The sequence below is a fragment of the Puntigrus tetrazona genome, chromosome 3 (genome assembly GCF_018831695.1).
Source record: "Puntigrus tetrazona isolate hp1 chromosome 3, ASM1883169v1, whole genome shotgun sequence".
Taxonomy (NCBI): domain Eukaryota; kingdom Metazoa; phylum Chordata; class Actinopteri; order Cypriniformes; family Cyprinidae; genus Puntigrus; species Puntigrus tetrazona.
In genome coordinates this window covers 7,978,198-7,993,412 of record NC_056701.1, presented here as the reverse complement: position 1 = coordinate 7,993,412, position 15,215 = coordinate 7,978,198, and the positions used below count along the sequence as shown (strand labels likewise).

The 15,215-nt window shown below is 38.9% G+C and overlaps 1 pseudogene; it reads left to right on the top strand.

Moving 5' to 3' along the window:
• The window catches only part of LOC122331701, a 111,478-nt pseudogene extending 103,386 nt beyond the window's left edge, over positions 1-8,092 (top strand).
• Positions 8,093-15,215: the final 7,123 nt, after the last annotated feature.

Sequence of the window (15,215 nt, the reverse complement as noted above, 5' to 3'; positions counted from 1 at the left end):
ATAAATGTGTAGCAATGATTGAAAACTGATTTATGGGACAATAGAAGACTCAATAAACACACATGCACTTACATAGAAAAAATACTAATAAAAAAAAACTTGCAGTGAAAATGTAAGAGATAAATTTAAAATCATGACAATAATAATTGTATAAAACAAGACTGAGCAAAATGATTTAACTAGAATATGAAAAGCACACAAAGTTTTGTTATTAAACTCCATTAATTACAAACAGTGATCTGCCATTAATGTACTCTATTCACTGATTGTGAGCTGCTGTGAAACCATGAGAAATTATACTGAAAATACAAGACTAACATCTCTGTCGATGTAGATTTTAATTTATACGTCCTTTTGTTTATAGATCTTATTTAATCTGTTTTTTCTTTAGGTATTTCAGCAGAGCAGATCGAGATGGAAGCTTTCAAGAAGCTGCCCATGTCTTCTGTCTGAACAACATGAACGTTACAGTGTCTGTGAATAAACATGATCAGCCAGTGAAGGATAAACTACAGAGAGTCAAAGACCAGTTCAAAACCAGCATGAAGAAGAAATATGAGAGATTATTTGAGGGAATGACACTCCAGGGGAATGAAAGCCTCCTGGACAGGATCTACACACAGCTCTACATCATAGAGGGAGAGAGTGAAGGAGTGAATGAAGAACATGAGGTGTTACAGATAGAGAACACAACCAGAATACAAAGCTCACAAGACACTTCAATCCACTGCAATGAAATCTTTAAAGCCTCACCTGAACCAGGATGTGAGGAGAAAGACCAGATCAAGACTGTTCTTACTAAAGGCATTGCTGGAATTGGAAAAACCGTCTCTGTGCAGAAGTTCATTCTGGACTGGGCCGAGGGAAAAGCCAATCAGGATGTCGATTTCATGTTTGTGCTTCCATTTCGAGAGTTGAACTTGATCAGAGATCATCAGTACAGTCTTCACAGACTTCTGCTGGACTTTCATCCTGAACTTCAAAATCTGGACTCAAAGATTTATGAGGAGTGTAAAATTGTGTTCATCTTTGATGGTCTGGATGAAAGCAGAATCCCACTGATGTTTTCAGATTATCAGAAGGTTTGTGATGTGACTGAGACTTCATTGGTGGGTGTGTTGATGTCAAACCTCATAAGAGGAGAGCTGCTTCCCTCTGCTCTCATCTGGATCACCTCCAGACCAGCAGCAGCCAATCAGATCCCTCCGAGTACATCAACCGTCTGACAGAAATACAGGGGTTCACTGATCCTCAGAAGGAGGAATATTTCGGAAGAGAATCAGTGACCAGCATCAAGCCAGCAGAATCATCTCACACATTAGAAGAACAAGAAGCCTCCACATCATGTGCCCACATCCCTGTCTTCTGCTGGATCTCATCCACTGTGCTTCAGAAGCTCCTGGAAGAAGATCTGAGTGCAGAAATCCCTCAAACTCTGACTGAAATGTACATCCACTTCCTGCTGATTCAGATCAACACGAGGAACCAGAAGTATGAAGAGAAACATCCAAAGAAACTCCTGCAGTCCAACAGAGAAGTGATTGTGAAACTAGCTGACGTGGCTTTCAGACAGCTGATGAAGGGCAATGTGATGTTTTATGAGGAGGACCTGATTGAGAGCGGTATAGATGTCACTGGCGCTTCCAGTGTATTCTGGGATTTGCACTGAGATCTTTAAGGAGGAATCTGTGATTCATCAGAGGAAGGTCTACAGCTTCATCCATCTGAGCATTCAGGAGTTTCTTGCTGCTTTTTATCTGTTTTACTGCTATTTAACAAAGAACAAGAAGCCACTGGAGATTTTTCTGCATGGATTTAAATGTAACAGATTTAAAGTCTCGCTGTATAATCTAATAAGATCAGCGGTAAATAAAGCACTCCAGAGTGAGAATGGACACCTGGATCTGTTCCTGCGGTTCTTGCTGGGCGTCACACTGAAGTCCAATCAGAGACTCTTACAGGATCTACTGTCACACACCGAGAACAGATCAGAGAGCATCAAAGAAACCACACAGGACATTAAAGATAAGATCAAAGATGCATATAATAGTTATCATCTCTCAGCTGGTCAATCCATCAATCTGTTCCTCTGTCTACTGGAAGTGAAAGATCAGACTCTGTCCAGAGAGATTCAGGAGTTTGTGAAATCAGACAAACACTCAGAGAAGAAACTCTCTCCTTCTCACTGCTCAGCAATCTCCTACATGCTTCAGATGTCAGATGAGCCTCTGGATGAGTTGGACCTCAAGAAATACAACACATCAGATGAGGGGAGAAGACGACTGATACCAGCTGTGATCAATTGCAGAAAAGCTCAGTAAGTGTTTAATAGTTAACTTAATTAGCCAATTCACCTTTATTTATATAGCGCCTTTAACAAATAAGATTGCATCATAAGCACTTAAAAGTGTCAAGTAGGAAAATAAAGTGTCAGTGTAGACAGGATTACATTACATTACATTTTTATTTAACTGCATTTCATGTGCATTATTGATGTAATGGCTCAGCTCAGTTCAGTTTAAATCGTGACTGTGCTATCATGTTGACAGTATCACTGGACATTACTGATCCACATCTGATCTTGATACGGACTGGATCTGGTGGCTGCAGTGGCCTTGGAATACGAAAAGAAACAAGAGACAAATATTAGCATAGATGCCGTTGTTCTTATGATGTAACAAGTAGCCTACATCATGTTATTGGAAGATTTTAATATTAGAAGCGTATTAATGTTACATTTAAGCCAGTTTAAAGAGACGTGTCTTCAATCTAGATTTAAACTGACAGAGTGTGTCTGCCTCCCGAACAGTGTTAGGGAGATTGATCCAGAGTTTAGGTGCTAGATAGGAAGAGGATCTGCCACCCACCAAAGACATGGAGGATTATAAGGGATAAAAGAGTACAGTACAGTACAGAGAGTACTAAATCATTCGGGCTAACTGATGAAGAAGAGTTGACAGAGTAGACATCAATGGTTGAAGTATTCTACATTATTTGGCCTCAGAATTTTTCTGATTTTAGCAGTAAGAAATTACTCATCAGCCATTTTTTTTTTAATAGTGAGGACATTTATTATAGGAGGACTTTGTTTAACACTGTCAAAGCATCCAGTTGATATGTTGAAGGAAATTGCACAGAATGTGTTTTTGCCAGTTGTCCGTGGCAATTATTGTTTATCAATTAATCGGAAAAAACTATTGTCCAATTAATCGAATATCAAAATAATCATTACACAAAATAAAATGTGGCAATTTTCTAGGCGGATAAAAGTTAACTATAATGTATGGCAGAAGAGCACTTTAGCACAGAAACTCACGAAAACTCACCCTGTCTCTTCCGTCAACGTGAGAATCTTGCTGCACCAAGGTGCACCCTTGATAAATATGATAAACGAAGGCTGTCTTTCTGCATTCTGTCTGAATCTGTATTGTTAATCCTTTTGATCTTTTATGCTAAAAAAATAACACAAACTATGAGAATTTAAAACAAAAATCAATATCAGAAAAAGTTTTTTTTTTTTTTTTTTTGTTGGACACAAATATTGGCATTTACATACAGTATCTCCTTCATTTTCATAGGTTAGAAGTTAACTTATATGTTAAAAATATGTTAACTTATGCTAGGCCAACTGCCACGGTTACACCATAATTGTTTTTTTTTTTAGATACAGCATGTCCATTTTATTCTAGTAACAAATATATTCCAGCTGTGTGACTGAGCGTACATTTGTGTGATTCCAGGATTTGGTTATCGGTGGTAATTTAGTATCCATAAGTTTAATTGTGGGTCTGGAAATACAGTGGTGTGACTGAGTCCTCTATCGTCCAGAGAGTGTGTGATGATGATGATGATGATGATGATGATGAGAATTTCTAATTGCAGATCTGAGCTGCTTGGAGAATTCAATTGCATCTTGAAATTATTTTTTTCACCAGTGAAAGCGAGGCGTTAACGAGCAAAACTAATTTTAAATTACATAAACTATTGTGAAAATCCATTGACATTTTCGTCAACAAATAAAAGCGAGATGAAAATGTTAGGGAGGGATGATTTGAGATAAGATTCATTCAGAACAGATCTGCTGCGTGGTTCAGAGGTTAGATCATGTAACTTTCATTCCAACATAGAACCTATTGATCTCTCCTGCAGGACATAAACCAACATATACTTACTGCACGTCTCAAACCCTTCATAAATCTCACTATGTGGGTGTAAGGAAAGAGGAGGCATATGCAGGCATATTAGATGATGCAAAAGATAACTCAATTTAGTCCGGTTTCTGAGCGCAGACACTGAAGCTTGTACACACTCAATGGAGAAATACACACAAAATGATGTCGAATTGTCCATTTTGTCAACCATTCACGTAAACATAGTATATTTAGCCTTAAGTGAGCGTAAGCGGTAGAGAGAACATGTACATTTCATCCGTGAATTTGGTTTTAAAGATATAGCAGCCTAATTCAGTTGCTATTGTCCAAGTCACTGATGTTAATCAAGCAACTGAAGTAAAATCACTCACTGTTCTTGACTGAATCACATGCTTTAGTACTTAGTAGTTCTAAAGATTCATAAAAATGTATTTATATAAATAAATAAATATGTCTGCTTGAAATAAAGAATAATATGGTAAAAAAGTTGTTACAAAGAATGCATAACTAGCCTATAAAACCAGAAGTATTTCACTGAAAGAAAACCATGTTCTTGTTCTTTATGAGAAGTCTTCCCGAGGACAGAAAGTTGGCAACCCTCTATAAAGTTTGTTGTTTTGTTATTTCTTACATTTTATTTCATCTCTTCTAGACTTTCTGGCTGTGATCTCTCAGATCAGCATTGTGAAATTGTGTCTTCAGCTCTACAATCACTAAACTGTGTCCTGAGAGAGCTGGATCTGAGTAACAATCACCTGCAGGCCTCTGGTGTAAAGCTGATTTCTGATGGACTGAAGAGTCAAAACTGTCCGCTGCAGATACTCAGGTACTTAAGAAAATTATGGTCAGCTAGTCAAAATATCTGTAGATGACCTGATGGTGTATGTGTCTGTAGATCAGCGAGGGGCAACTGGTGGCCCGTGGGCAGCCTGCAGTGTCTTTTAGTATAACCTGCTGGATCATATTAGACTTGGATGATTAATTTTAAAACATTTGAAAATCAAGTCACGTACAGATTGATTTCTATTTATAATGTTAATATTATCCCTAACCAGTAAAAGTTGAAGATAGCCACTCCACGTATATTCATTTCATGGATCATGGATGATCTTTTTAACAAGTTCAAAGGTATACTCGTATGTTTGGATTGTTTTGAAATCAGTTTTTTTATTTCACACCACTGCTCAAGCAACGTAGACCCCAGAGTTTCCTCAACTTTCAAAGGTAAAATGCATTAGTCATCAAAAGCATTTTGCCAACTGCAGGATTTGTGTCCAGCCGTCACTGTGTAAATCACCACGTTTCTACAGTTATGAAACCTGATGGCAGAGAACAAATGAGCTTTTTCAATAAGCACTTCTGCTGGTTTTGCTACGTTTTTAAATGTGAACCATTGGCTTGTCTAAAAGCTAATGTATTATTTATATCTTTTCTCTAATTGCTTTGATTTTATGTTAATAAAATAATTTATAATAATGTTTCAATTCATCTTTTTTTCTTGAAAAATGTTTAAAGGCTAAAAATCGCTAAAGCTGATACCATTTGGATAAACCTTTTTGAATATGCCCTTTTTAAATAATCCTCTTAATTTGTTCTGTTGGTCACTAATAAAAAAGGACCTCTGTACGTTTTGTTTGTCACACATTTACAGACTGTGTAATTGACATGTCTACATTGGCTTGTTGGGATAATGTTTCTTTGCACTGACAACAATGTTTTCCTTCTGATTTAACATAACTGCGTAAGTTCATAGTTAATGAAATCTTTGAAAACAAATTACATTAGGAAGTTAAGACGGTGAAAAAGGTGTGAAGATGTGGATTAGTAATCTGGCCCCTGTGTTTGCTCTGCTCTTTTTTAGTCTTGCTGGCTGTAATCTCACTGCTCAGTGTTGTGTGAGTTTATCATCAGCTCTACAATCCTCAAACTGTGTCCTGAAAGAGCTGGATCTGAGTAGCAATGACCTGCAGGACTCTTGTGTAAAATTTATTTCTGATGGACTAAAGAGTCGTAACTGTCACCTGGAGATATTGAGGTATTTAAGAACATATAAGTGATTGTTGTGTGTGTGTGTCTGTAGTTGATCTGACTGTGTGTCTGTAGGTTGTCAGGCTGTATGGTGACGGAGCAAGGCTGTGGTTATTTGTCTTCAGCTCTGAGTGAAAACCCCTCACACCTGAGAGAGCTGGATCTGAGCTACAATCATCCAGGAGATTCAGGAGTGCGGCTGCTCAAACACAAACTGGAGGATCCAGACTACAAACTGCAGATACTCAAGTATTTAAAACCTTTTTAGACATACTGAACGTGTGTGTGTGTGTGTGTGTGTGTGTGTGTGTGTGTGTGTGATGCAGATCTACAGTAATGTGTGCTTGTATGTTTATAGTGTGGATCATGGAGGAGAGAACATGATGAGAGCGGGACTACGAAAGTGTAGGTCTACGAACACAAACACACACAGATTGTTGTTTTTCTTATGAACTTTAATTGTATAATTAAGGGTTAATTCACCCAAAATCTCTCATCCTTATGTCCTTCCAAACCTATAAGACCTTGATTAATCTTTGGAACACAAATTAAGATATTTGTGATGAAATCTGAGAGTTTTTAGACCCTGCATAGATGTAGCAAGAACATCTGTATAAAGTGTTACAGAGACACAACACAAGTCTGCTTTAGTTTGAGCTCCAGACATCTAGGACCAGCACTGCTACAAAAGATCTGAATCTCTAGTTGCTGTTCAACAGCTTTCACTACAGTAGTGATCACATTTGTGAATACTAGGCACATTCTGGACTTTACAAATATAGTCAAAGTTGTAAACCCACACAGACATCTTCACTGTTGTGTAGTTGTTGATATTTCTGTCTTCTGTGTGTTCAGATGCCTGTGATCTCACACTGGATCCAAACACAGCAAACCCTCGACTCATTCTCTCTGAGGAGAACAGGAAGATCACATGTGTGAAAGATCATCAGCCGTGTCCTGATCATCCAGACAGATTTGATAACGATCCTCAGGTTCTGTGTGTTGGGAGTCTGACTGGAGCGCTGTTACTGGGAGACTGAATGGAAGAGAGCGTGCGAAATATCAGTGTCATACAGCTATCAACAGGAAAGGAGGGAGTGAATGTGAGTTTGGATTCAATGACAGGTCCTGGAGTCTGAACTGCTCTGATAAATTCTCTGTCTGTCACAACAAGAACGTCACTGATATACCTGCTGTGTGTTCATCCTCTAGTAGAGCAGAGAGTGTATGTGGACGTGTCGAGGCTCTCTGTCCTTCTACAGTGTCTCTGACACACACTCACACACTTACACACATTTAACACCACATTCACTGAAGCCCTCTGTGCTGGATTTAGAGTTGATTCTGATTGTTCTGTGTCTCTGTGTGATATCAAATGATTTAGAGTCTCTCTGTAAATCCTGATGTTCACATGCACACAAGCGTATCAAATCTCACATCGTTACATTTATATTCATTCGTTATTAGTTATTCTTTGTCATCCACCAGTTATAAATCTTGGTCAGACAAACATCTTCATGTTCTGAATCTTTAAGAAAGTGGTGAATCACGTTATCTTAAGTATTTGTTCATTAAAAACCCTGTTAATTTACAGTAAACAACTAGTGGCTAGATTTGCCTGTATAATACAGTGATTCTGCAGTACACTTACTGTTATATGTAACTGTTTATTATTATACACAAAACAGTACTGTACTGTAGAAAATATAAGATGTACAGCATAACACTTTAGGTGTTTGATTGCCATTATAAAGTTTTTGTATTACTACTATAATCTCAAACTTTATGACTATAACCTCTTCTTCTAAAAAGGCATGATCAGAATTAGCATTTCTATTAGAACCAAATATATGTAGAGTTACAAATAATCTATAATCCTCTTTGTATCATTTGACGATGTCCATGAAAACTGCAGTTTTAATCTATGCATAATCATGTGATGGATAGCAGTTGAAATGAGGAGCTAGATATGTGACGTGTAGAATGAAAGCTTATGACATATGCCATGTCACGGTGTGAATGAATATTCGTGATTTTGATTATGGGATGTAGAAACATTCTATAAAGTAAAGGACATTGCCGAGATGCTATCTCTAAATGGGATGGAAAGTTTGTTTTGTGTTTTTTGTAATTTATGCACGGAAGAAGAGCCAAACTGGGATTAAACACCTTCGGGGCAAGCCCAAACCAGCTGTTTAAAACCTCAAAGCAAGAAGCTTTCGAGGAGAGAAAAAGAAAAGGAAGAGTTTTCTCCATCGGAACAGTCGCACTCCATCACTTGGCGCTGCAACAACTCCACAAACCCTCTGTATGGGCGACTGGAAGCTGCCGCAATGTGAATCACTGACCTGCTCCAGCGTTCCTTCAGCAAGAACTCCATTGACCCTCTGCATCTTCAACTCTAGAAACTTCCAAAGCTGAGCAGCCCTACGACGAGAGACTGTCACGATCAAATCACCCTGGGAATCCCAAAGACGTCATCCAAGACGAGCGCCACAACCAATCAGAGAAGCCAGGATTCCCTCAGAGAAGCCAGCAGTCAGTTTAGATTACGCGCAGACAAAGTTTCCCTCTCTTAACTCAGTGGTGCAAAGTGGAAAGCTAGGACCTCTGCTTTGATCAATATTTTGATCTTAGAACTAGCAAATAGACTTTGGGCTTCATTAATCAATTCCTTCCCAAACTGTTTGCGTTTGTTCATTCTTAGCTTAGTCATGTTAGTAGAAGTAAAATTCAATAAACTTCAGTTATTAAAAGTCGTTGTCGTAGTGTATTGTACATATTAAAGTCAAACTCCGCTGGACTGATTAGCCAATAAAGTGTATTCTATAAATTTCAGAAAACCAACTCAAATTATTAATATTCAATTTCCCAAATATCAATTGGAGAGCTAATGCAAATAATAATTCATATTAATAATCAGATGAAAATCTTACAAGCCAGTAATATACAAAGTCCCTATCAAACATTGGATAGATTTTAAAATCTTATTAATTACCTATAAAGCCTACTGAATGGTTTAGCTCCTCAATACTTGAGGCGAGCTCTTATCACATTATAGTCCTGCCACGTCCGCTGCATTCTCAAAACTCTGGCCATTTGATAATACACTAGAATATCAAAATCAACTGCGGGAGCGGCAGATCCTTTTCCTATCTAGCACCTAAACTCTGGAACAATCTCCCTACTTGCTGTTCAGGAGGCAGACACACTCTGCCAGTTTAAATCTAGATTAAAGACACATCTTTTTAACTTAGCCTACACATAACACCCCAACACACTTTTTATTATTCAAATCCGTTAAAGGATTTTTAGGCTGCATTACTTAGCTGATATTAGTCCTGTTTCTTTCACACACACACACGCACACACACACACACACTCTCTATCTGACACAGCTGTCTTTAAAATTAAACAGGAAGTTAAGTGCTGGGGCGTCCGGTCAGAGGAGAACTGGTCTCAACTGAGTCTGGTTTCTCCCCAGGTTTTTCTTCTTCATTCTGTATGGATGGGGTTCTGGTTCCTCTGTCTTCTTTGTTGGGGACACTTAACTTCTAGTGATTATCATTGAATTGATTCCAGAGACCGTCTCTGCATTTAATAACAAACTGTTCACTCTCGTCATTATACATCCCTGTCATTGTATTCTTCTACTTTATACTGTATAGTGCTTTGATACAACCTGTGTTGTTAAAAAAGCGCTATATAAATAAAAATGATTGATTGATCGATTGATTGATTGAGCGTCCCGAACAGCCATCAAGCGTCACCTGGCAACAGACACACAGAGCACCTGGATACACCTGGCAACCCAGAGGGGGGAGAATGATCTCTGCATTGACAAAGCAGTATCGTCTGTTCTCCTTTTTGTTTGCATTTCAGACAGCAGCATGTGAACAATGGCCACCACCCACCGCATTGATCCACTTCACGTCACTTCTGCACTGGAGAAGCGAGAGGCACTGCTACACTACAGACAATCCTCACCTCATATCATGCTTCATTTCTTGTTGTTTCCTATAAACCACCCTCCAGGGCACTTATTTTGAGCTCTCTTGCCATGTGTGTTTCTTACACCCCACCACTATTTATACCCGTGCAGGATGAGGAGGGCTCAGGATTAGTTAACCACTTGCCAGAGATTCATTGGCGTTTTCTCTTATCAGAGCTACTAAGGGCTCCAAGCAAGACCCCAGTCTTCACGACATACTCTTAGTGACTGACAGACAGGAACAGCAGTCATAATTCTGTGGCAAGACGACTGGAATATAGTCAAAAATTAAGACATTATTCATTATTTAACCAAAGGTGGTGACTGGAAGAAAGTTATATGGAGATGACTGAAGATAAGTTTAATAGTTTTCAACATTTTTCAAACCCTTTTGTTTTTAAGTCTGAGCAAATATTGCATGGCATTACATTTTTAATTGCCGATCTGTATAAACTTTAGGAGAAAGTGTGGCTGTTTTATTGTGTGCCCAGTACTGCTGTTTGTTCCCACATGGAGTTCACATCCAGTGTTTGTTCTCATCAGGATGCCTTGAGGGTAACATCATCCATTGGGGCGTAGGGAATATCTTTTAATCTGTACCATTGAAATTTTGTTTCAAATTCAATTCAAATTCAAATTTTATTTGTCACATACACATACATACATGATGCGACATGCAGTGAAATGTTTTTACAACCGTCCAGCATCAAAAAAATAGAAAACAGAAAACAGAATTTAAATATATATAAATAAAATATAAAAAATGTATAAAAATATGTATAAAAAGTGTGCAAAGTTTAAAAATATAATGTAAATAAGTGTAGATATAAAATATAAGTGTAAAATGTAAAAGGGACTGTGCGAATGACCAGTGCAAAGTGGCTAGTGCAATTGTCCAAAGTAAGTGGCGAGTATCTGGGGAAAGAGGGGTGAACATGGGAATCCCGGTAATTAGAGTGCTGGGTGTTCTCTGGTTCCAGACTCCGAATGGCCTGCGGGAAGAAGCTCCTCCTCATTCTCTCTGTGTTTGCCTTCAGGGAGCAGCGCTTTCCTGAGCGCAGCAGAAAAGAGTCCATTGTTGGGATGGCTGAGGTCTTCCACGATCTTCCTGGCCTGGTACAGCACCGCTTGTTGTAGATGTGCTGCAGCACAGGGAGCTCAGCTGACCGCACCACCTTCTGGAGAGCTCGCCTGTCCTGCATGGTGCTGTTTCCAAACCAGGAGGTGATGTTTCCTGTCAGGACACTCTCGATGGTGCAGGTGTAAAAGTTCCTGAGCACCTGAGATGAGGTCTGAAGTCCCTTAGCGCCTCAGATGGTATAGACAGCTGCCGGGCCTTCTTCACCAGGGTGTTGATGTGACAGGACCAAGACAGGTCCTGCGTGATGTGAACACCAGGTACCGAAAACTGTCCACTCTCTCCACTGGGGTCCGTCGATCTTGATGGGATGGTAAGAGCGCACCTGCGCCCGTGCTGGGAAGTCCACTATTAACTCCTTTGTTTTGCTGGCGTTCAGGAGCAGATTGTTCTCCTGACACCATCTCTCCAGGTTGTTGATCTCCTGAAGGTAGGCCATCTCATCGTTGTTGGAGATCAGGCCCACCACGACAGTGTCGTCAGCAAATTTAATGATGGTGGTGGAGTTTGTAGTGGCCCACACAGTCATGTGTGTACAAGCGAGTACAGCAGGGGGCTCAGAACACACAACCCTGAGGGGCTCCAGTGCTGAGAGTGAGGAGGGATGAGTGTGTTTTCCCATCCGTGCGGCTTGTGGTCTGTCGGTCAGGAAGTTAGTGATCCAGTGACGCGGGGATGGGCTGAGTCCCAGGACCTCCAACCGAGTGAAGCGTGGAGGGAACTATGGTGTTGAGCGGCTGAACTATAGTCCACGAACAGCATTTTCACATAGTTCCCTTTCCTAAAATCCAGGTGGCTTGTGGTTGTGTGGAGGAGGTGTGTGATGGCATCCTCTGTGAGACCCGGTTTTGGCGGTAAGCAAACTGAAGTGGGTCCAGTGTCTCCGGTAGTGATGCGGTGATGAAGTCTCTGACGAGTCTCTCGAAAGCACTTCATCACTACAGAGCGTCAGAGCTACAGGGCGGTAATCATTTAGGCAAGATGGTTGAGGTTTCTTCGGCACAGGAACAATGATGGACTGTTTGAAACATGAGGGGACTGTAGACTGTTTCAGGGAGAGATTAAATATCTCAGTGAACACCGGTGCACTAGCTGGTCAGCACAGGCTCTCAGAACCCGACCTGTGATGCCGTCCAGGTCCTGCTGCCTTCCTGGTGTTCACTCTCCTGAATGCCCTCCTTACGTCGTGCTCCGAAATGGTGAACGCGATTTCCTCTCCGGCTCTCTCGGCATGCATGCTGTTCATCATACCGCTAACGCCGCTTACGCAGCATGATTAGCGTGATTAGCTGCAGCCTCGAAACGCAAGCATAAAAGGTGTTTAGCCTCGTCTACCAGAGAAGCATCCGCGCTCTCCACTCTGGAGGTTAGGCGTTTTGGATATCTTAATAATTCTTGCTCTGTATTGTGATATGATTTTTGTGTCATTTCAGTTTAGTTATTGGCCTGTTGATTTGACTTGTCTGACTGTTGTAGCTGTCCTTCCCTCTTTACATATGTTTATTGATTTTTTTCTGGAGGATTGTTAATTGTTTACCCTGTTTAATTTGTGTTTTTCTCTTTCTCTTTTCTAAAAATAAAGTGATCTTTTGTAATACTGTACAAGTCTGTGTCTATTTGCAACTGCATTGTGTGGGGATTTAGTACTTAGGATAACATGACATTATTAATGTGAAGAAATGCGTATGAAGCTGCTTTGCCAACCATCCACTGAAACACAAAAACCAAGACTGTAATGAATGTGCTGGTCAGCCTCCGGGACAGAAAGAGGGCAGTGAAGCAGGAGTAAGATGTGAGTCAACCGCCGAGAGAAAAGATGAAGGCCGCAAGTTAAACCCGTGGCTCCTGGAGAGCGTCGAAAAGAAGTTGGATTCAGAAGGTATTTGGTTTGTTTATACACATTAAAAGAACAAGAGGAACAAGACTAGATTTTAAAAGAAGCGATGGATTAATGCGAGGGCGTCCTGTAAACTACTTTCTGAAGTCAGAAGATACATTTCTGTCAGGAAGGTAAACAACGACAAATTTAATCCGTCACTTTTAGATTAGAAGTCAAACAGTCTAACCCGAACACTTGTGACCGAGTAAGTTAACATATACACGGCTTTGTTTTTCTGGACCTCGCTGGAAAAACGTTTTTACTACACAGATGAGAGCTTTTTCTATCCGAAGTGATTAAGAAAACGAGCTACAACCGAGTCCCTCAAAACAAGCTTTTCCTCCGCTGTGTACAAAACACGTCGACCTCGATGCGCTGAGAGAGAGCAGTTTCACAAACTTTGCCTTTAGATGTAAAAGCATCTGGAGAGGAAGTGCGTTTCGGTTTCGGTTTCGGTTATGCGCACGTGCTACTGAGAGACAATCAGTGAGAAACACACGTGTTTATAAAGAAGTGAGTGATATATAATCAATAGAGCAATTTAAAATAACAATTTCCAGTGTGGTGAGGAATGCAGTAACATGATTTTTGATGAACAATTAAAATGTCTGCCCAGGTAGAAAAAAAAAAACAAGCACACCATTCGCGCTATAATTTTGCGCATAATATACTAAAAATGATTCTTTAGTGCTTTTAAGATCCTCTAAGTGTACTCAACTGTACTGTTTTGAGACACCATGGATATAAACTAAATGTGCTTAAAGTATATTTAGTTACCACCTGTATCACACTTTGGTGGTACTACTGTATGAAGATGGTTTCAAGTGCGCTACAAGTGGGTAACTAAATACATTTCTTAAAACAAAAATGGTGTGTTAAGTGCATTTAAGTTCATACACTTAGAGTTTATCTTAAGAAGCACTAAAGAAGTCATTTTTAGTATTAAGTGCAAAATAATCTCGTAAATGGAGTGACCTTTAGTTAGAAAGTGTAAATTGTGTTTTACCTGGTCCACCTATCTGCTTTTTGTCTTAATATAACAGGACCTTCTGTCCCATCAAACATCTCCACAGGATGCATAATACTTATTCTCTGCCTATTACTGCACTTATTCATTATTCAGATCTGCTAACATGAATTTTATTAAATATTGTATGTAAATATATAAATATTACTCATTGTTAAACATGAATGATTTGACTTTTTATTTTACTTTATATAATAAGGCTAAAATAAATGCAATTAAAAATGAGCAAGCTTTTTGCTTTTTCATTAAATTAATAGAAAAATGTAATTGTCATTATTTACTCATGTTTATTTCAAACCTGTATTCATTTCTTTTGCTGAACACAAGATAACAGAGATATTTTGAAGAATGTGGGAAACAAACAGTTAATGCTTAATTACCTACATTCTTGAAATAACTTATTTTAGACAATAAAATGTCCAGGTTTGTGTTTTAAGAATAAATAAATGTTAATATGCAAATATAGCCAAATCAGAATAATTTTTTTGGTGAGCTATTTTTAATGTTAATAAACAGAAAGAAATCCTCATGACTTTATCTGCAGACTGTAAAAGTTATAATTGATGTAAGCCTTCTTTCTTTGAAGTTTGTTCATTGAGTTTTCATATTTTTACTGCTGAATACTGTACCTGAGAAATAAAGCATTGTTTATTTATGTAGATATTTATCATGTATATATTTATTTGTCTTATTTTCCTATCTTAAAATAATGACAAAGATTATGATAATAAGATAATGCTTTTTTCAAGCTAAGTTGTATCTGCAAGTTGTTCTAGCCCCCACAATGTACTCCATACATTTAAGAAATATAATACATATCACATCAATTAAACAAACACCCCTCTACCACAGCATTAGACTATACAGCTTTATTCTGTGGCCACCTGCCTCTGTACCAGTGGATTTAAGCTAAAAGACTTAAAGAAACTAAAGTCCTTTTATTTCTCTTCTAGAAAATATTAGGAATAAATGGGTATTAAAATGCATGATGTGAATGTGTT